This window comes from Lutra lutra, chromosome 13 (genome assembly GCF_902655055.1).
Source record: "Lutra lutra chromosome 13, mLutLut1.2, whole genome shotgun sequence".
Classification (NCBI taxonomy): domain Eukaryota; kingdom Metazoa; phylum Chordata; class Mammalia; order Carnivora; family Mustelidae; genus Lutra; species Lutra lutra.
This window is the reverse complement of record NC_062290.1, coordinates 17,813,636-17,841,463: the sequence shown is the minus strand read 5'-3', so window position 1 is coordinate 17,841,463 and position 27,828 is coordinate 17,813,636. Positions and strand designations below refer to the sequence as shown.

The following is a 27,828-nucleotide window of genomic DNA, read 5'->3' as shown; positions in this document are numbered from 1 at the left end:
GCTGTCCTAAGATGCCTGCGGACACTTCCATCCTATCACCAAGATGGGGAAGAGTTTGGAGGGCCATCACTTTGGCTTACCTCTCATTGGCTTGGTCACGTGGTCCCGTCTAGCTGCAGGATCTAGCTATGTGCCCAAGAAGAAGAACCACTTTGAAGACTAGTAGCCAGTCTCTGCCACAGTCTCCATCTTGGAGGAGAGGAAATTGGAATGTAGAGAGATTAAAACATTTGTCTAATGTAGAGACAGAACTAAAATCCGGGTTTGTCCTGCCCCAGTACTGTTTTCACTGCTTGGGATATGGTACCGAAAGGCAAGACTAGTGGTAGTCTTGGAGCCCACCCAGAGCTTCACTAGTGAGGCATTTAGAGTCAGTGATTGCCCCAAACTCGGGGTGTCAGACAGCCTAGACCTCCCCAGGGAGTCCTTGGTTAAATTCTCCTTTTCCTTACTCCTCATACCAAGCCCCTTTCCTCTTTACCTTCGTGTCTTTATTTCTTTTAAAAATCTTTTCAGTTTTTGGGGTGCCTGGGTGGCTCAGTGGGTTAAGCCTCTGCCTTCGGCTCAGGTCATGATCTCAGGGTTCTGGGATCGAGCCCTGCATTGGGTTCTCTGCTCAGCGGGGAACCTGCTTCCCCCTCTCTCTGCCTGCCTCTCTGCCTACTTGTGATCTCTGTCTATCAAATAAATAAATAAAATCTTAAAAAAAAATCTTTTCAGTTTTGATCTGTAAACATCTAACATCTAAGTGTTCATAGTGAAAGTAGTTATTGGCCCCTAACCCAGAGATTTGGTAAACAAATCAAGTATATACAAGTAATAGGAACAACGATCATGGGACAAGGGACTGGGTAGGACATACCATGCAGGGAAGAAAGAAGTGTGATGTTTCTTCTCAGCCTGACCCAGAATTCAAGGATATAGAAAGTATTCTTTCTTTTCTTTCCTTTTTTTTAAAGATTATTTTTATATAATATATCGCTGTGATATATAATGTTTCCAAATTGGTATTCCAAATGGAGAGTAGCCTAATCAGTTAGTGAAAAAAATTCAGTGGTAGAGATCTTCTATTGAAAGGAAACAGTATTACTTTTGAGCAGACACTAACTCCCAATAACAAAAAATCTGGGTAGTTGAGGTGTTAGGAGTTTTCAATTCATACCTGACTCAAGGGTCCAAAGGGATTTAAAGCAAATGCCAAACACAGGTAACTTTCATGGTATGAATTTAATAATCAGTGTGTCTGAGGCATCTGAAGTGTGACTTGAGAGCCAATAATTCATTCTTAAAGTGATTTAGAACTAATAACTCATACCTTCTTGAGGACAGTGGCAGGATGAGAAAAATGAAAGATAGGACCACAAAAGTAGACTTGCATGCCTTTTGAGCTACAGTCAACGGTTCTTGATAATAAGACATCACTGAGATGAGAGAATCAGAAATCCTTAGTTAGGGGTGCCCAGGTAGCTCAGTCAGTTAAACATCTGCCTGTGGCCCAGTTCATGATCCCAGGGTCCTGGGATCGAGCCTTGGTCAGTCTCCCTGCTGAGGGAGGGATATGCTTCTCCCTCCCCCTCTGCCTCTCCCTCTGCTTGTGCTCTCTCTCTCTCTCAAATAAATAAATAAAAATCGTTTTTTTAAAAGAAATCCTTATTTAAAGAATGGCTTATCATATCAGTGGAACAGCACTTTGTCTTTGAAACAAAATGTACTAAGCAGCAAAATCTTATCATATTTAGAATCCTTACAATTTGTATGTAGGTAGCTCCTTCTGCAGATGGCCAAAAATATTTCAAAGACACCAAACAAAGCCTATAAAAGCAGCCTATTTGGAAGTGCCTTATAATGGAATCCTGATTCGTATCTACAGCTTGACTGAACTTGGAGCCAAGTGGAAGTTCGGTGACAAGTTTTCTCTGTTTTACTTATTGGCCAATTTCAAGTGGACTTAAAAATGATTCATGACACTTAACCTAGCTAGTCATACTTCTCTGTATTTATGTCCCTAAATGGTACAAAATACCTCACTACAGCTTTTTCTAGCAATCATTTGGCAGCAGGAATGAGTAAACAGTGACCCAGAGTTTAAAGATAATAAAGTTACTCATTAAGCCCTGTGCTTTTTTGGGCATAGGGTCGTGCCCTGGACTTCTGTCCTTCTCTGCTGTTAACACTGACCCCAAAAAATGCATTTACATGGAGGGGTTGGAAAAAGGGGTAGAGAAAACAGAGCCCCTGCCCTGGGTGCGGGGTAAACCTCTCCTCGGGTCCCAGAAATCCCCACTGACTTCCTGGGCAACTGTGCCGTGAGAATAAGATAATGAGATCCGGCGAGGCTGCGGGAATGGAAGTGATGCTAGCCTGATTTGGCTCAGTGCAGAAAGTGAGCCGTGCAGAAGTGAACTGCTTGCTGGCCCAGGAAGCCTGAATATGGTTGATTGGTAGTAAATGAACAAACAAGTGTCAGTGCCCCACCCCGATCACTTTTTACCTGCTGCGTCTCTGGCAGAGAGTGGCTTTGTGGGATTCAGATTTATAGGCAAAGGTAAATGTGTATTATTCATTACCATTCCCCACTTTTAGTTACATTTTGTTCTCACCACCCCCCCCCCAAACACATCCTTGTACCTGCCTTTGTGCCAAGAGCTTGGAACCAAACAGGGCTGCAAGGATTCCTGACATCATGATGTGTTGGGTCCAGTCGGCTCCCCTCTCCCTGCTTCCCCCTCACGGTGAAACAGTGCTCCAGTTATGTGCTGCTGTTAGCGAGCCGTCCCCAGAACATGAAGGCTTGAAATAAGATGTTAGTATTTCTCATGGTCTATGGGCTTATTGAGTTCAGCTGGGCAGTGCTTGCTTGGGGTTTCCTGTGCGGTGAACTGTCAGATGGTGGCGAAGTGTGGGCTTGATTGTGACAGTCACCTGGCTTGGGTTTCTCCCAGCATGACACTTAGAGAGACATGCTACCCCCCACTCCCAGCAACCCTCAGTTTGTTTTGTGAGATTAAGAGTCTCTTGTGCTTTGTCTCCCTCCCGATCCCATCTTGTTTCATTTTTTCTCTTCCTCTCCCTGGCAACCCCCTGCCCTGCCTCTGAAATTCCTCATATCAGAAAGATCATATGATAATTGTCTTTCTCTGATTGACTTATTTCGCTTAGCATAATACCCCCTAGTTCCATCCGCGTCATTGCAAATGGCAAGACTTCGTTTCTTTTTGATGGCTGCATAGTATTCCATTGTATATATACACACCACATCTTCTTTACCCATTCATCTGTTGATGGACATCTAGGTTCTTTCCATAGTTGGGCTATTGTAGACATGGCTGCTATAAACATTCGGGTGCACGTGCCCCTTCGGATCACTACATTTGTATCTTTAGGGTAAATACCCAGTAGTGCGATTGCTGGGTCATAGGGTAGCTCTATTTTTAACTTTCTGAGAGACTCGGGTGGGAGCTGTAATTCTTGTGACCTAACTTAAAATGTCTAAGTATGACCTCTACCATTTTCTACTGTTGATTTAAGCCTCAGAGATCAGACCAGACTGATGACAAGGGAAATTAGCAGTGGTATGCTGGTCGGTATTTGGGGGGGAAAAATACACACACACACACACAGTTGTAAAAAATATATAGCACAAATTTTACAAAGAAAACTCCTTTTTTTTGGTAAATAACCACATCATCAATTAAATCTCACAAATGAATTAATTTTTGTGTAATTCTTGCCTTGAGGTTGATGAATGGGTATAGTTTCAACCAGGAATGTAGCTGATATTTTTGTTTTCCTTAACAACAAAGTGAAACAACAAAGACTTCTGTCTGAACTTCATCTGATTGTCAACAACAAGAAGGCCTTCTTTGCCAAATAAATGGTCTTCAAATACTGGAAGATCATGTTCTCAGGGTTTTGGGGGGTTTGGGCATGTGCTCTTCACCATGGGATGGCCGGAGACACCACATGCTTTGAAGTTTAACTTGTGTTTTAACTTTTTCTTAAGTCCAGACCTGGCAGATGGTTCTTGAAGAGAGCCAGATTGTAGATACGTTAGACTTTGTGGTCCAAGATGCACGGTTGAAGATATGATACAGGAATTCAAGTAGCAGCAATTTGAAAACCTTTAGCTCATGGGCCATTACAGAACCAGTCAGTGGGCTGCACTGGATCTGCAGACTGCACTGGGTCTGCAGACTGTACTGGGTCTGCAGACTGTAGTTTGCCAACTGCTCTAGAGGAGCAATGAAACAATAAAACAAGCCTTGATGTGTAGTGTTTGCCAGTTTCCATAAATGCTCTTACTATGGCTGATTTGAAAGCACCAATAGGAGATCATCAAAACAGAGTTGGGAATAGTTGATAATACTTTATTGTATAATTGGAATTTGGTCCTAAGTGTTCTCACCGAGGGGGAAAAAAAGAAAAAGATAAAATCTAACTATGAGAGGTGCCGGATGTATGAATTAACTTGATTATGGGAATCTTTTCTTAATGCGTACATATATCAAATCATCAAATCATAGACTTTACATTTATTATAATTTTATTGGTCAAACAATACAAAGGGGGAAGAGATGTGCATAAGCCTGCCAGTATGTAGCATTTCTGCTCTGCAGATACTATACTAACTAGCACAGATAATAGGAACAGATAATAAAATAGTTATGAATGGATGCATTTCAGAATTTGACTTTTGTTTTTGATACAACTTATTTAATGTAAAATGTGTAATTTAATTTTTGTAATGGCTGTTTTTAACTTGCAAATGATGGGTTTGCAGATTTTCCCCCAATTTTATAATTCTCCCTCATAAACCTGTACAAGTCAGTTCCAGCACACCAGTGGGAATTAGACCCCAATTCTTTTTTTTATTGCTTTTTTAAAAAGTTATTTATGAGAAAGACAGAGCAGTGGGAGGGGCAGAGGGAGAGAGACAAGCTGAGCACGGAGCCTGATGCGGGGCTCGATCTCACAACCCGGAGATCATGAGCTGAGCCGAGACCAAGGGTCAGATACTTAACAGACTAAGCCACCCAGGCACCCCTAGACCCCAGTTCTTGATGTAAGAAGGAGCATGTGCATAGACACTGGGAAGAGATTGAAGGGGGCTATCTTTGGAGACACTTACCAAAGGAGGGAATTGCTTTTGGTATCCAGGACTGTTTCATTGAGTCCTAGACTTTTTTCTATAAATCAAGGAAAAGTAGAACCTTCATTTATGATTCAGAGCTTACTTATCTGCTTTCATACATTTTGGCCAACAGTTACTATTCCATATTTCCACCAGTTAATAATAGCTTAGATTAAGAGTAGGCACGGCCACCTGGCAGCGGGAGGTAACAGGTCATGTGTACAGTCTTGAACAACATCGCATAATTAGTCTTCTAGGCCTTTCCTGTTTGGACACAAAACATCACAGCCAACCCCGGCTTCACTCCTCAGTCAGTCCCCACACATGCTGGGGACTTAGGCTCTTGCCCAGGCAGCCTGTCTTCCCCCTCCCTGCTTTCCTCTCTTCAGCTGCAGACACAGAGCCCGCTCTCTCCAGCCACACATTGTTACCACTTTCCTCCTGAGCTTCAACAACCACCAGCTGCCTTAGTGAATTCTAGAACTTTCTTTGGACCACACCACGGATTGTCTGTACCACTTCATGGCTCTCTGCCTTGTTTCATCTTAGTAGATTTTGCACACCCTTCCCTTTTCCATATGTCCACCCGTTCTTCAGAACCCCTGTTCCAGTCCCCACTGGAGTATTGCCACACTTCCTTCCAGTCACTTCCTGATGCACATTTATTATTTAAAAAGCCAATTAAAAAAGTCTTTCAGGGGCGCCTGGGTGGCTCAGCGGGTTAAAGCCTCTGCCTTCGGCTCGGGTCATGATCCCAGAGTCCTGGGATCGAGCCCCACATCGGGCTCTCTGCTCAGCGGGGAGCCTGCTTCCTCCCCTCTCTCTCTGCCTGCCTCTCTGCCTACTTGTGATCTCTGTCTGTCAAATAAATTTAAAAAAAAAATTTAAAAAAAAAAGTCTTTTATATGTCATCAAAATGCCTATGGCTGTCCATTGCATATGGTATTTCTGGTACCTCTGTGACTTTATTTGGGGACCTCTCATTTACATTCACGTTCACCTTTGGGGAACTGGACATATTATCAGAAGACATTCTGAATAAATTCTTATGTCACCACATCTTATGTAATACTAATTGTGCATTTCTAGAATTTCAAAAGTCATAAGCAGGCAATTCTATTTTATTGAAATCCTTTAGCAGGATGAGGTCAGTTGACCCTTACCTTGTGAATGAACCCAAGTATCAATGCCCATCTTTCTGAGAAGTGAGCTCCAGGACATTGGTAGAATTAGGCACCTTTCTTGTTAACCCTTCAAGAAATGTTGGTATTTGGAAAGCAAATAGATAGACTTTGGCTCTAGTCACTTCAGTCTTCCCATAAGATGACAAAGAAACCACAAAACAGCCCTATTACGTTCACTCCCTTTCCACTTCCGCCCAGCTGAGGGAATTAAGAACCAGCATCTCACATAATACATTTTTGACAATTTGAACTTTCTTCGTGGTTCAATATCAGATTCCCTCTGCATCTCTTTTCATGAGGAGGGAAACCCTCAGGACATGGTGAGATGCTAGGATGACTGCTCTTTCTCTCTGTAAATACATATTTTAAGTGTACTCTAATGTCATTTTGATGGTTTAATTTCTGGAAGGATTTGGCTAATTACATTTTTAGGAATGTATTCAAACCAGTTTTAGCTGCCTGGAGTTACTTTTAATAGCAGCTGTTGCTTACCTTTTCCTTGTTTATTTTCTCTCTCTCTCCCTCTTTCAGAGTTATTTTGCTGATTTGGAGACCTGACCTTGGTTTAAATTAGTTTGTCTGTAACACTCCTGTGAATCACATGCAATATTTTAATGGTTAATTACTGCATTGCCTCAACTTGTCATAGAAAAGCAGGCTGCATAGCTAAAGGAAAATTGCTCCCTTTTCCTGTGACAGAAGAAACCTCTACAAAAGAGAGACAGTGGCGAGTGGTTGTCTGAGTGCCCCTTTCCTATCCAGTAGGTAAATGCTGAATCAGTTCCCCGAGTAACAGAGACTTTTTCCTTACACGCTGAAATGAAATCATAAATTTATACCAAACAGCCACTGGCGATTCAGAGAAATAAGAAGATTCAAACAAAGGAATAATTTAGGATACTTACTTTCTAGAACAGACCTCTTTTTCGTTGTTCCTTAGCCAACCAACAGTGATGGGTAAGGTCGGCTGTGTTGAAGTCTAGAGGAGAAGAGTGGGTTACGATAGGTCAGTGGTGTCACCTAGTGGTGGAAAAAGGCAAACAGATAAGGCGCTAGAACTAAGATTTGGTACTTTATTCTTGTCTTCTTTTATTCCTTCAAATGAATAATTTAATGCACATTTTATTCCTAGTACGGGGCTAGTCGATACCTTGAATGATTCAGGTTACAAAAATAAATATAATAGTAGCCAACATTTGTTGAGTGTTTACTATATACCATACATTGTATTTTCATTGACCTTCTAGGACTGGTCTATAAGATGGGTCTATTCTTATTTCCATCTTATAAATGGATTGTGACAGACTCTTCTAGAAAAACTAGCTCATAACATTGTTTGTGGCTATGTTTTGCCTTCCAACATATTAGAGTAGTGTTCTTTTCATGATACCATTATGAAATCTAATTGTCAATTTCTTCTCAAATACCCATGCCAAGTACCTCTGTTCTGGCCTTTAAAAGTGCTTTCTTAAGGGGCACCTGGCTGGCTCAGTTAGTAGAGTATGTGATTCTTGATCTCAGGGTTGTGAGTTCAACCTCCACATCGAATGTAGAGATTATTGAAAAATAAATAAAATGCATATCAAGCCAATAAAAGTGCTTTCTTTTTATCTCAAACTAAAAATGAAAGAGTCACTTTCTACCTACACACCCATTTCATTACCTACATATCCATGGAACCCAAACAAAGAGGCTCCCGGCTTAACCTACAGTCATTAACAACACTAGCTCCTCCCATAGCACATCAGATTGGATAATGTGCCCCTGGTACATCAGCGTTGAAGAGGAGGGCTTGAATGCATGCACTCATTTCATTATCCACTTAAGCACCCATTAACATAGTCATTTGTCATTAAACATTTATTGAGCAGCTACTACGTAGCTGAAATATGGACTTGATACTTCAATCTAGTGGTTTCCATCTTCCTTAAGCTTATGAATGATTGGTAATTCTAATTGGCTTTAATGGGTCAATGCAAGATACCAGACTCAATAGCTGTGGGGTGGGACTCAAAAATTTATTTCTAGTAAGTTCCCTGGGATGCCGACACTGCTGGCGCAGAGACCACACTCTGAATTCCATTGGCTTAGAGCCATTTGATTCAGGTCCCAGCCTTGGGATGTGCATACACAGATACTGAGGAAGGGAACTGGCATTCACTGAGTCCCTACTATGTTCCCAGCACTAAGGTGGGTGCTTTCTGTTAGTTATCTTTCAAAATTCTGACACCTTCTAAAAAAATTTTGAAACCTTCCTTATGACATAGGTAGTTATTAAATTTATTTTATGGGTGGATAAACTGAGACTCATGGAGAGAAAATGAACTACCCCAGCCACAGAGTAGGCATTCCAACCCAGGGACTTCTAATTCCAAGGTCCTTATTCTTTCTCAATTGTTCTATGCTGGGTCACAGAAGAATAAGCTTATTGTTATCATCATCATTGTTGTTTCTCATCAAGTATGAGAGAGAAGTTCTGATAGGAAAGATAAGAAGGGCTGTGTTTCCCCAAAACTTAGTGGCTTCAAAGACAACAGTTCAGTATTTCTCATGATTCTTTGGGTCTTGCCTGAACTCACTCATGCAGCTGATGGCTCTGCCGAGGCTGGGTCATGTAGGGTGGCCTGGGCCTCAGCTGGGAAGGTTGGAAAGGACGGCTGGGTGGCTGAGTCTCTCTTTAGGTGTGATCTTTCATCCCAGGCTTCTTCACCTGAAAACAGGAACCTTCAAAATGGAGGAAGCAAGCCCTTTGGGGGCTCTCAAGTTCCATAAGGTCAAACCACAGGCTGTTGGACAGAACAAGTCATGGGGCCAGCCCAGACAAAGAGTGAGGAAAGAGACTCCACCTCCAGACGGGAGGAACTGGAAATCATTTGTGACCATTGAAAATCCACCAGAACCTCCAAACAGGACTGTCTCATAGTTATCGAGTTTCTTAAGTATTCATAACTTTTTCAGGGTTTCAGTTGTCTTGAGTCTTACTCAGATAAAGACCATCCTATCAAGTGTTCTTAAAAACCCATTAGAAAAGTCACATGACTAATGAACTTTGGAAGAAGGCAGTGATGAAATGAAGTTCTTGCTTTTTGACTGATCCAACTGATGATACATCATGTCTCCGAGGATGGGACCAGGGTTCCAGGGTGTCTGTAGTGTTGCAGGCTCAAAGGTCTTCAGTAATAAGGTTTTTATGAAATATTTTAAAAATATTTATAAAGATTTACTTTGAGGGGCATCTGGATGCCTCAGTCAGTTAAGTGACTGCCTCCAGCTCAGGTCATGATCCTGGAATCGAGTCCCACATTGGGCTCCCTGCTCAGTGGGGAGTCTGCTTCTCCCTCTCACTATGTCCCTCTCCTCTTCCTGCACTGTCTCTCTCTCTCTCAAATAAATAAAACCTCAAAAAAATTTACTTTGATTTTTCAAGAATTCATAATAATAGGAAATTATAGTGTAAAAGGACATCTGGGTGATCAGGTTAGAAATGATCATTCAAAACACTTATGGAAGAGGAAACTGGGCACATTTTGCATTTGTGTATGGATAGTATAGTTTCAAAAATATTATAATGTTTGCACATCTCGAGGTAATATGTTTGTAATGAGACATTATGGGTCTCTGCAGAATAGGCAGCCTATTCAATTAAGATAATGTGAGGAAATTCTGTTGAGGTGAGCTGTTTTATCAACTTGAAGGCAGAATGAGGAATACTGCAAGGAAGAGAGTGATACCCAGGGGTTGACATCCTAACTCCGACAGGGAAGAGAAGAGCAGAGAAGAGAAGAGAAGAGAAGAGGAGAGGAGAGGAGAACTTTTCCAGAGCCTGAAAGGAGAAGAGTGAAAAGAAAGGGCCACCTCAAGAGGAGTCTTTGGCCAAGGAGTGGCCAAGTTCAAGATGATCCCAGCACCCGTTGGGGTTTTCCATTGACTGAAACCAGCAGGAAACGAGAGGCTTGGAAGAGACTCTCGAAGCTGTCTATAAAGCCACTGTTGTGGCTGAGAGCAGGTGGAGGAGGGTGGACAGGATGTCTGCAGGGACACAAGGAAGACAGCTTGTAGACAGACCTTCTAACTGAATTCAGTTAGAAGACTCAGCAGACGCTCCAAGGCAGTACAGAGCCCATCCCAAGGTAATGTGCGACGCCATGATACACAGTTCTCCGAAGAAGTGGATGAAACATAATTATAGCATTTTTAAGCTTCTCACTATCTTCAAAGAAATAAAAGGACTGAAAAGAGAAAAGAGATGTGTATCCCATATGGCTGAGGCTGAGGGGGCACCAGTCCCTCACCTTAAGCCAAGGACAATAGGTTCTGGAAAACCCCCTCGGAGAGACTCATATGTGCCCCTTTCAGTTGGGGGGACCCTGTGTTTGGGCATATGTCTCATTCCTGCTTACAGAATCTGAACGGTGAGAAACTTGTGGACAGGCTGTGTTGACAGAAAGATCTAGAACAGGTGGCTTTGTGGAGTAGCCTTCACCCAAGAAAACTGTTGGGGTAAAGCGAATGCAGAAATATTTACATGGGTCAGATCTGAGCCACATGCCAGAGACAGCCAGGTGCATTTTGTAATAGATACTGCCCAAGAGGGCTGACTTGAAGTGAAAACAGAGCAGATCTCAGCTGAAAAAAGCTAACAGAGCCATCTTGCCCAGGGCTGGGGAAGCAAGGAAGGGGAATGGATTCCAACTGTCCAGGAGTACAGGGGAGATGCCATACGAGCTCCGAGGGTCCCTGGGGAGCCGAGGAAACTGACCCACCTGTGAAGAGCAGAAAGCTCTAGTATGCAGGTAGACCATAAAGTCACAACGAAGTGATCATTTTTCTACTCCTCCTACCTCATCTGACTTCCTTGTTTCCAACGCCCAAAGGGTCCAAAATAAGAGCAGGATGAATGAGGAGTAGAGGGGGTGAGTGGGGAAGGAACGGAAGAGGGAACATACAGCCTCCCACCAGCAGTGGGTGGGCCTCCCTAGGGGAGGGTAGAAGCTTAATTCTGTAAAAGACCCCAAGTTTGACTACTAAATCGAGATTCCATCTTGTGGATTGAAATCCTGGAGAAGCTTTGCTACCTGAGAGTAAAAAAATCACATTCAGAAGAATTGTGGGGTTTGACTGATGTTTTTCACAGGCTCGGGACAAGAATTAGCCCCACAGCGTGACCCTACGCTCGCAGGTTGTGAGTCCTGCTTGTTGTATGTCTTTATGTACACCTGTAGGCAAACATGAGTTACTGGTTTCTCTGAGTTAAGGAAGGTGGTGGTGTTCCTTTCCCCATTCCTTACATTCCTTCCAACAGCTATTTGTTCCTTTGTGAATTCTTTCTTAAAAACTGTCTTGATGTTTTTCCTGTATGAGAATCTGTTGGAAGCCAAATGGAGAAAGCAGTGAAGGAGGGAGCAAACAATGTGTTTTTGCTTAAAGGCCTGTCTCCTAAGGATGTCCCTGGGCTTACAACATTTGGCTGTATGAGCCCGAAGTGAAGTGATTTTTAAAACTAAACCGTACTTGACAGGAAAGTGTGTTGGTATCAGCATGAATATTAAAAGCTGATATGTCCAGGACCAAGATTTGTGGCATATTTTAAGCATGTCATATAAAGGGGGGAGGGGGGGAGCTTTCTTCTTGGAACAGCCTGATAGAACTTTCCAGTGATTAGTATTTTTTTTTTCCAGACAAATTTAAAGTACACGAAGCTTTCTTGTTTTTGTGTTTAATGAAGATTTATTTACAAGTTTCAACTTTGGCTATCCATCCGTTGTTTGATTTTAGTTTTGGGTATGTGCAAACTTTCTTCCATTTTATATTCATGTCCCGTGCTGGGCACCAACACGGTACACGAATTTGTTTTTGTCACTAAAAGAGCAAGTAAACATGTTAACGTTTAATCTTCCAGTAATGGAATCGGAAACAAAAATCTCAGCAACTTCCAGTGCTGTTCAGAGATATTTTTCCACTGCCTGTTGTGCGAAGTTAGGGTATGTAAAATAAATGATGTATGGAGCCGTAGGAATGCGACTTTTCCAGACTACCTTATGTCTAAGGAACATTAAACATAGGGTTCTCGTTTAGCAAATAAATAACCATTCATTTCAATGGCCGCGTAGTCCGGACTTTCGTGCATATTTTTGCAAAGATAAGGAGAGGCCATTAGGGATTTAATATAAAATAAATCGCCAAGGGGTCTTCTTGTAGTCCTAGTCTTTCTGCCACATGGTGTGTTACTAATGTGCATAAATGGGCTTAAATGAATTTGTTATCTGTATTACATTTGCAGTATGTATATATTTATATATTATTTTTTAATTGTGTTTAAAAATAAAACATTAAATACATCATTTTGGAGACTTGAAAACGTAGAATACGTAAATCAATCAGCTTCAATTAGTATTAAAAATGTCAGTATATGAGAATTGCCTGTGGGTATATTTACCCCACAGAGTTTAATATATTTTGGTTCTGTCATCTATGAGGTAGCCATATGGTTAATTTGTCACCTTGTAAGAATAGACTGTTAGAATCCAAGCTCGATTAATGACATAGCGCTTACGCACCATTGAAAGAGTCCGTGTCTTGGTTGTTATATTGATGCCCTAGGTCAGATTCTGATCCTCATCACCATGTAGTATAGATGGCTTTAGCTAAGCAAGGGGTTTGCCGCTTTGCTCTCTTCTTGACTTACTTTCGCCATGTTCACAGTTACAGATAGAAAGTGGCAGGAAATTTTCTGTATCACAGCAAACGATTTCATTGTATATATGGTAAGGTCATTGCCATAAGAGTTCACCTTTGGATTTTCTCTCTCCTTTTTACCAGTAGTGGAAATTCTCCTTTCTACAATGACCAGTGGAACTTAATGAGTTCTCAGCTGGTAAGATTTTAAAGATAGACCCGGTTCTCTTCAGATGAGATTCTGGAATGATTCCAAATGGTTTTGATACCATTTTCAAAAATAGTTACTCATCTCATAAGAAAAGCTTTAATGTTTGTCCTGTGGAAATAACTCTTACTAAACAAATGATCCATTTTAAGAAATTACAGAGTGATGACAGTTAATTTTTATTACTTTTCAGTAAGGACCCACCCACCACGTGATGTTGAATTGTTGCATCCATGCTTAATTTTCTGTTTTATCTTCCACATATAGACTGGGGCATAAATATATTCTAATATTCTTTTCTGCTGATCAATTTTATTGGAGGCTACCATTCTCAAAAGGAGCAAAACGTTTCTCAATTACGTGCACCCAATATTTCCTTTTCAAGCAGTCTTCATGCTGCCCTGTCATCTTTAGAAATATCAATTAAAATATTTCTTAGATAACTATTAGATCTTGGTTGATAGCTTTCACTCATACTTATTGCTGAACACAAATGAAATCACTGTTTTGTATAATGTGATACAAGGAATAAGGCAGTGGGCAAGCATACGTGTGGAACCTTTGCATTTGACTAGTAAGGAAAATACTACTTATTTTGACTTCTCTAAATTTGAACGATTTATCATTTGAGGGTTGTTATTCTTGCTTTTATCACTGCTTTACTGAAGATGTTTATGGGGCGAAGGCTTTGCAACAGCAGGAGGTGTTTTTTGAAAAAACGTTAAGCGTGAAGCCTATTTTGTAATGTATTCATATGTGATTCACTGTTTGTTTCCACTCGTTGATGATGTAGGCGCACAGTCTGACATTTATCAGTGATCTTAAATAGATGAAAATCGCCTTTGATCTGCTATTAATCCAGGTGGACGAACAGAGGAGTGGAGGCTCACTGCAGAGGTGAATTCTATGTCTGGAAGACTTAGGTGCAGTGTCCTCCTTTTCCAAAACATGGACTGTGATAGAAGTTATCTGACCTCACAGAGGTTAGCAATCCATCGCCAAAACAGCTCTTTGGGGGTGACGATGGAAGTTTTAAGAAGAACAAGAATTGGAAAATTAATTCAGGTATTTTTAATTTAAACTAATAACACCCATAAATGGTCATAAAGAGTCACTGCATTTGCACACTGCTTTGCTATTTCCTAATAAATCACCAATCATGTCTCTGATAGAAAGACAGAGAGAGGCTGGGCTTCTCATCTCCAAGTCTTTGGTCTCTTGGCTGCTGCTGCTGTAGCACATTCTAGGTTATTTGCCACATTTTTGTTTTGTTTTGTTTTTTAATAGGTGCTTGGGCAGGAATCTGTTTTATGCATATCATATTTGGGTATAAATAAATTATAAACTATACTAAACAAGTCAGTATTGACTTCAACACAATCTCTACTAAACAAAACAGAGTTTGTGGTATCCTTAAGGACAGCCACAGCAATCACACCATTCTCTCGTTTGCCCTTCCCACCCGGACCACCCTGGCTTACTGTGCTCATGGGTCAGCATTCTTTAACCTTCTGATACACACACGCTCTCCCTTGGAGTCCAACATGGTGTAACATGGCCCCTCCTATGTCTCACAAATGATTAGCCCCCTCCCTGCCCGACTCTGAATCGCACATCTTTCTCTGTTCAGTATTCCATCCAGGCTCTCTAGTAACAATCTGAGTGTTCATCTGTGACAAAAATACATTCACCTGATCGAAATCTGGCAGCACACTTGAGGCTTGATCCTTGCACAGTTGAAAATCACGGATCTGACATTTAATATCATCGCCCTATATAGAAAGTCTCCTACCCTCGTGACCTAGACTGGATCTCACGGGACTCTATAGTTCTCTTGCCAGAGTTAGCCGAGGTAGCCAAGAGTTAGCTCTGACTTTTTCCTCAGAGCCTCTCCTGATCTTGGCCTTGGGGATCTTACCATTTCCAGTATGAAAAAGAGTCAGGGGAAGTTGACTCCAAGCAAAGAGAGACTTTGTAGCAACCCAGATCATTTGCTATGGAAACCTCCTCCTCCTCCATGGGTCTGGTTGTGAGTTTAAGAACTCTCTAATGATAATAGAAAGTACCAAGGGGCCTGGAGCTTTCTATGGCTGCTGAAGGTCCCTGAGAATATTCTAATGCTTAATCTTTCGCTGTCTTCTTCCTGCTAAGCATTTCTTATTTTAAAATATGCAATTATTACCCCATGCTTATAGCATCACTGTTCACAGTAGCCAAGAGGTGGAAACAACCTGTGTCCAGCAAGGGATGAGTGGAGAAGCAAACCTGACATACACATCCAAAGGATTATTTTTCAGCGTTAAAAAGACATGGTACAAATGGATGAACCTGGAGGATGTCATGCTAAATGAAATAAGTCAGGCACAAAAAGACAAACACTGTAATGATTCCACTCACATGAGGTACTGAGAGTGGTCCGATTACAGAAACAGAAAGTAGAAGGGTGGCTGTCGAGGGCTGGAGGAAGGAGGAAAAGAAGAGTCATTGCTTAGTGACTACAAAGCTTCATTTTGCAAGACAAGAAAGTTCTAGAGAACTTATGTGGCTGCACAACAATGTGAATATTTTCAACACTACTGAACTGTACACATAAAAATGGTTGAGGTGCTAATTTTATGTGATGGGTTTTTTTACTCCAATTTAAAAAATCTTAATGCAATTGATATGTTGATGCTCAAGAGATTTGACTCCATTTGCTCCATATGTGGGACAGAAGGAGAGAAATCTCATTCTGAGGGTGCCTGTCAGCCTACATATTTATCATATGGGTGAAATCCTTAAAAACAAGCAAGAAAGCAAGACTCAAAACAAAACAAAAGTGAGAGGTGACCAAAAACATAGCCAAGGGTGTCTGTGATCAGAAAGAAGGATATTTGCCAGACAGTCCCCATCTGTATTTTCCTTCATTCCCTGCTTGTATATGTGTGAATATCTTAGGATTTCTATTTAAAACATCAGATGATACACCACCTTCTTCTCTATGCTGTTCTAGATACGGTACCAGAACTCTTGCAGGGTCTGGGAAATCATCTCATCCCCAGGAAAGCTCAGGGAGTTTTATGTACTCAAGAAGGACTGCTGTGTTTTTAGCTGGCAGTGACTAGGCCCCTTATGATCCTATGTACCTCGAGAGGTTTCAGGGCTTCTGTGAAAGAGACATATGTAAATGAAACCACGACATTGGCCTAGAGAACCACATTTCACCTCTATAAATAACAAAGCAGAGTTACTAAATAAGGATGCAGACTGGTGCACATAACTTCTAAGCCTCCAGACTTTGGGAAAATAATTTAAAAATACTAATTACCTAGCTGTATTTCTCTTGAATAGCAATAAATAAGCACATAACTGTATTTTTGTTGTAAAACATGCAGACATTACCAAGGGGGGGCAAAAAAAAAAAAAAAAAAGGAACATAGCTGGAAATCCCACCTGTCACCTCTGTCCCAAACTAGAAGTAATTGTCAGTTTGGTAAGTGGTTTCTTTTCAGTTCTTTTTCTGTGGATTTTCATATACTGTATCTGTAGAAATATATATATATATATAATGATGAAAAAAAGAAAATAAAGGAATGTACTCCTCTTTCTGGTCAGGTAACTCCTACTGCTATTGGTTTTTTTTAAATTATTATTAAAATAAGACACATAAAAGGTCATTTTAAGAAAATCCAAGTGTCAAAATGAAAAGTAAACCTTTCCCTCTACCCGATCTCTCAAGAGTAACACCGTGAAATGCTTGTGTGTGTGGTTGCGTTTTGGAAGCAAGCTTAATAACTAGAGAAAGGCACCGGGAAGCGTTCTTTCTACCCAACCAGCATAATAAGACAGATTGCGCGGGTAGCACGGAGTGTGTAGCAGACACTGTCAGCTGAGTCAGGGGAGGTAGGTGGCGAATCAGGTTCTTTCTCGGAGCCTGGTCAGATTCTTGATTTCTCACCACGCTGTTGCCGGGCCTGTCCTTCGTAGGCGTCCCCGACCGGAAGCCACCTCTTGCCACTGGGGACTCTGCCACTGTGTGTTTCCAGCCGTGCCCTCCACTGCCCCCAATCTCGGACCTCTCCTCACCTCCTCCGGAGCATCCATCAAGTCCTGTCATCCCCTCTGCCTAAGGACTCTCGAAGCCCTCGCCTGGTCCCATCCACAAGGCTTCCCCCGCAGCTCAGGTCCTTCTTGAGGCCTTGGAGCATGTTGCAAAGCTGCCCTTCTGGCCTCCTCCTCTTTGCACGAGCCCCTGTCCAGTCCGTCGGGTTCACTGATGCAAGTACAAGCTGGGGCACATTGCCGGCTCTGCTGGAAACCCTACCGCGTCTGTCGGTCGCCTGTGGAATAAAGTCCCGCTGCACCCACCCCCACCCCCGCGGGGAGCCGCGGGCACCGCCTACCGGGCCACGTGCCCTGCAGGTGAGGCTGGAGGCGCGGGGTTCTCTCTCCCCTCCGCCTCCCCTGCTCTAGCAGGCAACCCAGGGCTCACCTCCAAGGCTTTTCCTCCTCCTGCCAGTCTCTCACTCCTCAGCCCAAGGCTGCACCACCCCCTCCGACCTCTGCCTGGGGAAGATCCGGGAGCCCCGCCTCTTCGCTGTCCTAGTTCCATTTACATTCTTCCATCAGTGTTTATCGCTCTGGAATGAAGCTTCTGGCTTGAGCACCTGCTCTCTCTTCCATACTGAGCCTTTCTTTGAGGATAGAAATTTTGGTTTCCTGTCTCTTCCGGTGAATTCCCGGAGCTTGGCAGAGGGTCTGCACCTCAGAGGCTCCCTTTGAACTATAGGCTAGGAGAGTACCTGCTCTTGACTCCTATAGTAGCTCCAAACTGGTGTCTTCTAATTTTCATTCTTTTCCTCATTCAGATCCTTTTATTATCCTGTTCCCTCCTTATCACCTTCACCATCCTTTTCCTGCTTTTCCCCGTTTTTACCCAGGGGGATTTATCATACGGATATAGGGGGAATTACTGTAGTGAGGTCTTTGACAGCTCTGGCCTTGTTTCTTATTTTCAGTCATTGATTCAGTCAGTTCCATGACAACTTCTGCTGTCCCTTCTCTTGCTATTTAAAAAATTCCTTTGGAAATGGCAGGATTTGTGGCTTGTGTGGCTGTTAGAAGAGCATGATGCTTTCTTCATCACTTTACATGACATTTTATTAATGACCATGCATCTTTTATAGAGAAAAGGAGTTTGTTTACCCAAATTACACGCAGACTTAAGTATTAGAGTCTCAATGAAGCAAAATGAGGTGTCTGTGAAGTCAGGGATTGCAGCAGCCCGTAAGTTCACTTGGATTTATAAAATCCTTCAATCATTTACAGTAATCTCCTGGTCTTGATATCTGTCTGGGTCTCATTCTCTCAATATGAAAACTCAGAAGTGAGTAATTCAACACTGATTTCTGATTACCAATTGATTACAAAGTCACATATGATTTTTGTGTACACTTGAGATTTTGAATTAATGGGATGTATTCACCATCAGTTGTACAACATGGAACAAGTGGTTCTTTAAATGAACCATATTTGGATGCTGTTAATAAAAGTCTGTGTTTTTTTTTAAGTGTATTTATTTTTTTAGTAATATCTACACCCAAAGTGGAGCTCAAACTCATGATCCTGAGATCAAGAAACACGTGCTCTTCCAACTGTGCCAGCCAGTACCCCAAAAGTCTATATTGGTTAAATGAACAAAATATTTGCATTTCTCTCTCCTTCCTTCATCGCTCCTTTCCTGTTCTTTCCTCTGCCTCTTTCTCAGACTTGTTTCCAAGAAACCATAAGGTCGAGACAATATGGTTGCATCACTTCCAGAGAACTTACACTGACTCTCACAGGGGCTATTGGCAACTCAAAATCAGATTGGGTCACAAGTAAGACAAGCTGAGTCACAAACTCTCTAGGAACAGAGGCATGTCTTCAGTTGTTTCAAGACCCAGTGGTCTTGTTAAGATGCAGTTTATAGAATGACCCTGGAGGGAGCAGAAATGAGGCAGAATCATTCCCAAAGGCAGGAGGTTCATGTATGATTCTTCTCAATATCAATCTGGCTCTTGCCAACTTGGTGACCATGAAGTTATGGTGCTTTGACAGCGCGCAGATGTCTTTGAAGCCCAGTGCCGTAGATGGTGGCATTATCCAGAAGAAGGTAGACTTGTATGCCCAAGATGTCCGTAGTTGAGTCCTGGATGGATTAATAGTTTATGCTAATTCATTCTGGAAGTTGGCCAGAGCTGCTTCTCGGCCTCTGACAGCTGGACTGCTGACAGCCCAGCCACCTGGGCACTTAATTTCTTCCATTAAACTCCCATTCCCAAGTAAAGCCTGTCTACTGTCTCAGCCCCAGCCATATATTAGAGACTTTCTTCATGGCAGACAGAAGAACATTAGAGGATCTTTCCCTTCTAGTAGGTCTAGATTAAGAGACTGATAATTCAAGGGAATCATAATAATAATTGGTAATAGGTTTCAAATGCTCAGTGTGCTCTGGACACTGTTTAAAACGTCAGGTGAATGGTCCCATTTCCTTTTTTTTTTTTTAATAGATTTTGTTTATTTATTTAACAGACAGAGATCACAAGTAGGCAGAGAGGCAGGCAGAGAGAGAGGAGGAAGCAGGCTCCCTGCTGAGAGACCAATGCGGGGGCTCGATCCCAGGACCTGGAATCATGACCTTAGTTGAAGGCAGAGGCTTAACCCACTGAGCCATCCAGGTGCCCCGGTCCCATTTCCTTCTTATGGCCGCTCTATGAGGTCCTTAGGATTAGTATTCTCAGTGTATACAGCAGGTGCCTATGTAACTTACTCAGGCGACTCAACTAGGAACTGGCAGAGGAACTGAGATTTTTTTTTTTTCTAAAGATTTTATGTATTTATTTGGCAGACAGAGATCACAAGTAGGCTGAGAAGCAGGCAGAGAGAGAGAGGAGGAAGCAGGCTCCCCGCTGAGCAGAGACCCCAATGCCGATCCCAGGACCCTGGGATCACGACCTGAGCCGAAGGCAGAGGCTTTAACCCACTGAGCCACCCAGGTGCCCCGGAACTGAGATTTTTACCCAGCCATCTCATGTCCTGAGGCTGTGTGCTTTACTACCACGTTGCTTCTGGGTGCATTCCGATGACAAGACAGGTGGCTTGAGTCTGAATTTCTGCCTCTGCCTTTTACTTTTTAAATACATTCATTTATTTCCTCAGAACCACAGTATCTCACCTGTGGAAAAGAGACTTAAAATCCTACTTCAAAAGATTGCTTTGAGGAGTTATATGTAAAGTGCTTCGTAGTTCCTGATACATTTTAGTTGCTCAATAAATAGTAGCTAGTCTTATTAAATAATTTTAAAGACTCAACTTGATTGGCTCTAGACCAAGCAGAGCATTGTCCAGAAGCCAAAGGCTATCTGTGATTGTCTACAGCCCTCACTGGGTTGCTTTATAATATCTTTACAGGCCCATGCCTTTTTGAAAATGAGACTGGAAGGAATATTTGCTGAGATTCTATGAATGTTGTATGGAACCAAGAATCACAAATTAGGCATTAAAAGATTGGAATTCTAGAGTGAGATTTGCGATGAACTAGCTAGGTGAATTTAAGCTAATCATGTAAACCCCTCTGTGCCTTGTTTTTTCTTTGTTGGTGAGGATGCAGAAAAAGGGAAATCCTCCTACACTATTGGTGGGAAGGCAAACTGGTGCAGCCACTCTGGAAAACAGTATGAAGTTTCCTCAAAAAGTTAAAAAAAGAACTACCCTATGTTCCAGTGACCATGATGAAATTCTAGAATATAGGTGAGGTTCAGTGGGGTGGAGTCTAGAGCCAATGACCCAGAAAGAATTCTTGAGATATCTTTGGTGCAAAATAGTGGTTTATTAAAGCACGGGGACAGGACCCACGGGCAGAGAGAGCTGCTGCCCCGGGGGGTTGTAAGAGGTGGCAGGTTATGTAGGATGGGAGTGGGGGAGGTAAGGAAAAAGGGAGGTTTCAATAGAACTTTCGAATGCTAAAGAGGACCTATAAGATACTGGATGTCTTGAGGCCTTGTCATTATCAAGGTTTTTCCCTCTAGCAAGATATTAATAAGAGATTCCTAAAGAATGTCACATATGTCCCACCCAGGAGTGGAGTTGGGGGAAGGTTGCAAGGTGTCAGCTTTTGCTTTGTCCTTAGCCAGCCTTCTGTTCCCTCATCAATCACATTATTAGATATTTACCCAAAGAATACAAAAATACTAATTCGAAGAGATACACACACCCCAATGTTTATAGCAGCATTATCTACAATAGCTGAATTATGTAAACAGCCCAAGTGTCCCTCAACTGATAAATTAATAAAGAGATGTATTTACTCCATGTACGTACAATGGAGTATTATTACTCAGCCATAAAAAGAATGAAATCTTGCCATTTGCAATGATGTGGATGGAGCTAGAGTATTATGCTAAGTGAAATAAGTCAGTCAGAGAAAGGCAAATACCATATCCTTTCACTTATATGTGGAATTTCACTTATATGTGGAATTTAAAAAAAGAAGGAACATGGGGGGAAAAAAGAAGAAAGAGGCAAACTCTAAAACAAATTCTTAACTATAGAGATCAAACTGATGGTTACCATGTAAGGGCCTATTCAGCCAGAGCAGCCCCACCCCAGTTGAACTGCCATTTGTTGTAAAATTTAAATTGACCTTGTCCCCCCTCCCCCGACCCCGCAAGGGGAACTTCTTTAAAAGCAAGTCCGGGAAACCAGTCCCAGGTAACTAATTCCAAATACAAGGGTGGGTCAGGCCACGTGGAAGTATTCAATCAGTGGGGGCGTATAGTGTCTCCTAGCTACCAAGGAGTATGGACCCCGCCCTTTGGGCACCTTTTGGGCGCCAATTCTGAACTAGGTGATAGGCTCGTTCAAATGTCTACTAGGGTAAATTGGAATTCAGTTGGTCACCTAGCATAACTGTGGAGTTTCCTGTGTGTGTTACAATCTCCGGTCTGTTTGACGGTCGGTTTGATTCTTGATGCTTGGCGCGAAATAAAGCTTTGCTTGACTTTCGCTTTGTATCAGTCTCACTCCCTTAATCACAGACCCATTATTGGGGTACCCATCTTTTGGGGGACCCAACAACCAGAGGGGAGGTGGCTGGGCAGATGCCTAAACTAGGTGATGGGGACTAAGGGTTGCACTTGTCGTCATAAGCACTGGTATTGTATGTAAGTGGTGGGTCATTAAATCCTAGCCCTGAAACTAACATTGCCCTGTATGTTAACTAGCTGGAATTTAAATAACAACTTGGGAAAAATAAAAGAACAATAAGGGGCTGGCTTTGGAAATAGGGGCTAGTAGATTGGATGTGCTCTGTAGAACTTTTGAGTAAGAAATTCTGTAATTCCAAATCTAAACCAATTCAGCTGGTATTATTGTAGTTGATAAGTGATGCTCGGAATTTCTGGTCCCCTCTCGGTTTTTCTCCTGCCTGACTGGAACCTGGTCAGAGATCAGGGGGTCACCATTCTGAGTCACTTCCAGGAAGTTCCAGGACAATGTGCCTAGCCATCAACAGTCTAATGACATGGTCCCTAGGTGAGCCCAATGGACCGCGTGTTAGCTTCAGTAATTTCATTCTTCTTTTCAGTCATGGATGACCTGTCAGGAAAACATCCATCAGTCCTTAGCCCCCTGACTCTAACCTTAGCTTGTCTTTTTTTTTTTTTTTTTTTTTTTTTTTTTTTTTTGCGGTGGAGGGGAGGTAGAGAGGGAGAGGGAGAAAGAGAATCTCAAGGATACTCCCTACTGATCACAGAGCCCAACACAGGGCTCGATCTCACAGCCCTGAGATCAGGACCTGACCTGAAATCAAGAATCAGATGCTTAACCCACTGAGCCACGCAGGTGCCCCTAGCTTATCTTTTCTTCTTGATTAATATCCACCATGCTTATTGCTTACTGTATGCCATATTAACTACATTATTTTCTTTATTCTTTGTATATCTATTGCCTTGTGTCTCAAAGAGCGTCCTTTTATCCTGCGAATTGGCAGCCCCTTCCAGCCTAAGAAGCAATGGTCTGAAAGCTCCTTCTGCATTCTCCCTTATTAGATGTTATAAATGTAGATGTACCAAACCATGCATGGTGTTATAGACTTGGATTTGAGCAGTTCCTTATCCTCGTGCTTTAAGTTTGGATAAATTACTTAACCGGAAGCATCAGTGTTGTTCTCTGTAAAATGGAGAAGACCCACCTTTCAGAGACATCATGGGCTTTAGAGAAAATGTCAATAAAATGAAGCACCGAGCCAGCCCATACTGAGTGTGGGCATTCGCAAAGTAGCTGACACGATAATGCCCAGCTCTGGAAAGAGGAAAAGAAAGCCTTACATTAGAAGACCAAAATAAACAAAGGTTGAGAAAATATTTGCCACTCATTGTCAAATAATAATATCATTAATGTCTGAAAAAATCTTCACAAATTAATGAGAAAATAGCTAAGTCCTTAAGTTTAAAAAAAAATGGACAAAGGTCCTAAACAAATAGCTAATACATCTATGAAAAAATATTTAGCTTTACAAGTAATGGATAAAATAGGCATTTAAACCCTAGTATATACTTTTTCTGAAGATATTTTTCATATATTTTTTAAAATTATGATGACAAGGGTGTTAGATTCCCAAACATCGGGCCTCTTTCTCTCTGCCCAGACGATGCCACTGTGGGACACATGGAGAAATCTGCATTCCCTCTCTCCCCCTGTCCTGCTGTCCTGTGACACTAGTCTGGATCTGCCCCAGTCTTCTGTGAATCCACTGCTTCTGCCCTGGCTTCATGCAGAGAATGGAAACGTTGATGTTGGCTACTTTGTTGGAGCTTCTTTGGGAGAGTAGTTTTCTACTCTGGGTGCTCAAATCTCTTAGAGGTGTTTTGTCATGCTCCCTTCCCTTCCTCTTTCTCCCCAGCCCTTTCTTGGGGTCCTGTCCATGTCTTTCTTCAGATGCCCCAGTATCAAAGCTTTCTTCCTTCTCCTTCTGATTCTTCATCCTCCCCCCCCCTCCCTCGGTTTAGAGCTTCTGAGTCTAGTGTGGAAAGAGGGTGGTCTGATTCTTGGTCTCATCCTCCAAACCTGTCACCTACTCCTTGAGTCCTTTTCCTGTGGTTCACTTGCATCCTGTTAACAATGACTAGTGAATGCCCCATGATCTACTTCCATGAGACAGAAACCAAAGAGTTAAATGAAATACTAGGAATGAAAAACATACTGTTTCCTGTATTCAAATTCAATTTTAAGGGTCCCTGGGTGGTTTAGTAGGTTAAGTGACCGGTTCTTGATTTCAGCTCAGGTCATGATCTCAGGATTGTGACATGGAACCCTGTGTCAGGCTCTGTGCTCAGTGGGGGGGTCTGACTGAGAGTCTCTCTTTCCCTCTCCCTCGGCCTCTCCCCTTGTTCACTCTCTTTCTCTCAATAAATAAATAAGGGGCACCTGGGTGGCTCAGTGGATTAAAGCCTCTGCCTTCGGCTCGGGTCATGATCCCAGGGTCCTGGGATCGAGCCCCACATCGGGCTCCCTGCTCAGCGGGGAGCCTGCTTCCTCCTCTCTTTTCTGCCTGCCTCTCTGCCTACTTGTGATCTCTGTCTGTCAAATAAATAAATAAAATCTTTTTAATAAATAAATAAAATCTTCTTAAAAAATAATAAATTTCTATTATATACTCTATCTCATACTTCTTCTGTATGTACTAGAGGATAAAGATCATGTGGGGAAGTTCTTGCCTTCCTTTGGCTCTAGCTATAATGCCATAGACTAAAATGTATTCAGAGAGCAGCAAGGAGAGATGGGTTTCCTGTGGTCAAGTTAGGCGGACTGGTCAACCTGGGCTAATACATTTTAGAATCCACAGAAGGAAGGGATGAAACAATGACTGTCGAGGACAATCTTGACTCCAAAGATCAGTTATAAATATCTAATAACTGAAGAAGAGCATGAGTAAAGGGATAGCGGAGAAGAGGGAAGAGATTTATTTAACTCAGCACCTGCTTCTGGCTGGGGCTATGATGGGGATTTCACATGGGATCCTCTCAAGGACGCTAGGCTGGAGATCCGTTTTTCTCCTTCCCATTTTGCAGCTAAAGGAATAGAAGCTTGTGAAGGTTTCCTGACTTCTTACACTGAGATTAAATGTCTGAGCCACAGTCTAAACAGAACTTTAAAGCAGAAAAACCGAAACAGAAAGGAGACACGTCCAGCATTGTAATTTTGTGGTTTCGCTCACCAAACTTCATGGACACAACCTTTCCATGTAAGCAGGGAGCAGTCTCCCTGTGGATATGAAAGGGCAGCAGCAGTGTTGCTTTCTCTCCTGAGTTGTTCATTTAGGAAGACAGCTAGAGCAAAAATGAAAACTAGAAAAATGAATGAATGAATGAATGAATAAAGGGCATTTTGCATCAGAAATAAGAATCTCTAGATCTAAGACAGTTGAGTTTACGTTTCTTTAAATATTTATTCTAATGGATTTTTTACAATCTCCTTCACACCTTTGCCCTATATTATACTTTGTAATAATAAAAATAAAAAAGTGAAAAAGAATCACTTTGAACTTGAGCTCCAAATGACAATGAAACGTGCGGTTCTTGACTACAAAACGTTTGGTCATTAACCATCTTCCATTGTACTTGGAAGCCTCATTGGATTTCTAACTGTTGTTTCCTGAAAGCTCACTGGATATGATGACAGTCCAAATAAACCGAACAGAATTAATTCAAGAATAAAAATTCATTTCAATCTGATATTTGCCATATGGGAAGCTCAGCATCATTCACGCAGCGGGCTAATTTATGGCAAACACACATCCACATTCAGTGAATATGGGAAAACATAGCCTCTCTCTCCTTTATTTTTATAAGATTGACTGTGGACTTTTTTCTTTGCTTTGCCTGCACTGATTTAAATTTAATTAAATGCAGATTTCCTGGCAATAGGGGCGGGAAGCGGGTTGCTGCTGATGGGTACAGAAGGAATATCAACAACATCCAGTCACATCTAAAGAGATGGAGAGAATCCCAGAGTTTTATCATGGCCTACTCCTTAGATGTGAGAATCCGGACATCAGAGGTGACTAATGAGATGTTCTGATGTTTCGTGGGTTGAAAATTCCCCATTGCCATCTAGGGGTCATTGCAGCTATAAGCTCTGCAATGTTCTACAGTTGAATTATCACTAGTTAATCTTTCAGTTAATTCATAATTTCTTTTTAGCCAAGAAGTAATCCCATCTGCTTTGACTTTGCTTTTTGACCCTTGTTCATGGTTGCCACATACACATTATGTCCTGTGAACACGGGGTTGCACGTTCATCCGTGGGCTTCATTACTTCATCCTTGGAACCAGAGAGTTGAGTTCCTCCCAGCAGGACCCCTGACCAACCTCGTGCAGCAGTAGATGCCACAGAGATGTGAGCGGACAGGAAAGAGCAGAGGCCCAGACAACAGAATGTCATTCAATGATAAAGCAGGAAAGCCTCCTCACTGGCCAGGACTAAGGTCTCACGGCCATGAGCATGTGGGAAAACCTTGTGGAGACGCTTGCTGGTATCCAGCTGAAGGTAGGCTCCCAAGTAGACTTCAGGTGGTGAGCCTTCTAAGGGAGGCTGCTTATTCAAGTAGTCTTTTTTGTTGTGAATGTTGCTGCTGATTCACTAAGGTCCATTTGAAAATGGATGCTTCCACATGGGAGCCTCCTAGAGTAAAAACTTTAACTCGAAGAGAACATGATTCCCTGATACTGTGGGAAGCCCACTGGATGAGAAGCTTGACGTCTGAGGATTGAGTCTTGGTCCCAGCACTTACTACTGCTGTGAACTTCAGCCTTCTGAACCCAGACTTCTTTGAGTCACTTTTGTTCTCCTGTAATATGGGAATGATAGTGATTGCTTTGGCTCCATCAAAGAGTTGTGAGGTCTGATGGGACAATGGATGGAACAAAACACCACTGTCTTAGTCCAGGCTGCTATAACAGAATTCCGTAGACTGGCTGGCTTATAAACAAACAATAGAAATTTATTTCTCACAGTTTTAATGGGTAGGAAGTCCAAGTTCAAGGCTCTGGCAGATTTGGTTTCTGATGAAAGCCTGCTTTTTTTTTTTTTCTCCCCCCACTTTTTAAAATTTTAAGGTAAACTCTACACTCAGTTGTGGGGCTCAAACTCATGCCCCAGGATTAAGAATTACATGCTTTACTGACTGAGCCAACCAGGCACCCCAAGGGTCTGCTTTTTAGTTCTTGTTATGTCCCCACATGGCAGAAGGGGCAAGGGAGCTCTCTGGGTTTCTTTCATAAAGACACTAAGGCGGTTCATAGGGCTCCCCGCTCATGACCTAATTACCTCCAAAAGGCCCCACCTCCTCATACCATTACACTGGGGGTTAGTTTGTAGCACATGAACTGGGGTAGGGCGGGGGTGGACACACAGACATTCAGTCTGTAGCCACCACTAAAGTGGAAGGGATTATTTGAAAGTGAAGTTTCTAGATGTTTATATATGCTCAAGGTGGCAATGGACTTGTAAGGGACTTGTCTTGAAGTGCGCATTCAAAACGTTTTCCACAGAAGTATAAACATACTGACTGTCCATCTGAAAATGTGGAGATGTAGCCTGAAGGCAATTAT

General features: G+C 42.2%; 1 protein-coding gene across 5 annotated transcripts in view; it reads left to right on the top strand.

Moving 5' to 3' along the window:
• Positions 1–27,828, top strand: part of PRUNE2 (prune homolog 2 with BCH domain) — a 261,380-nt gene that overhangs the window by 86,090 nt on the left and 147,462 nt on the right. The window lies entirely within an intron of this gene.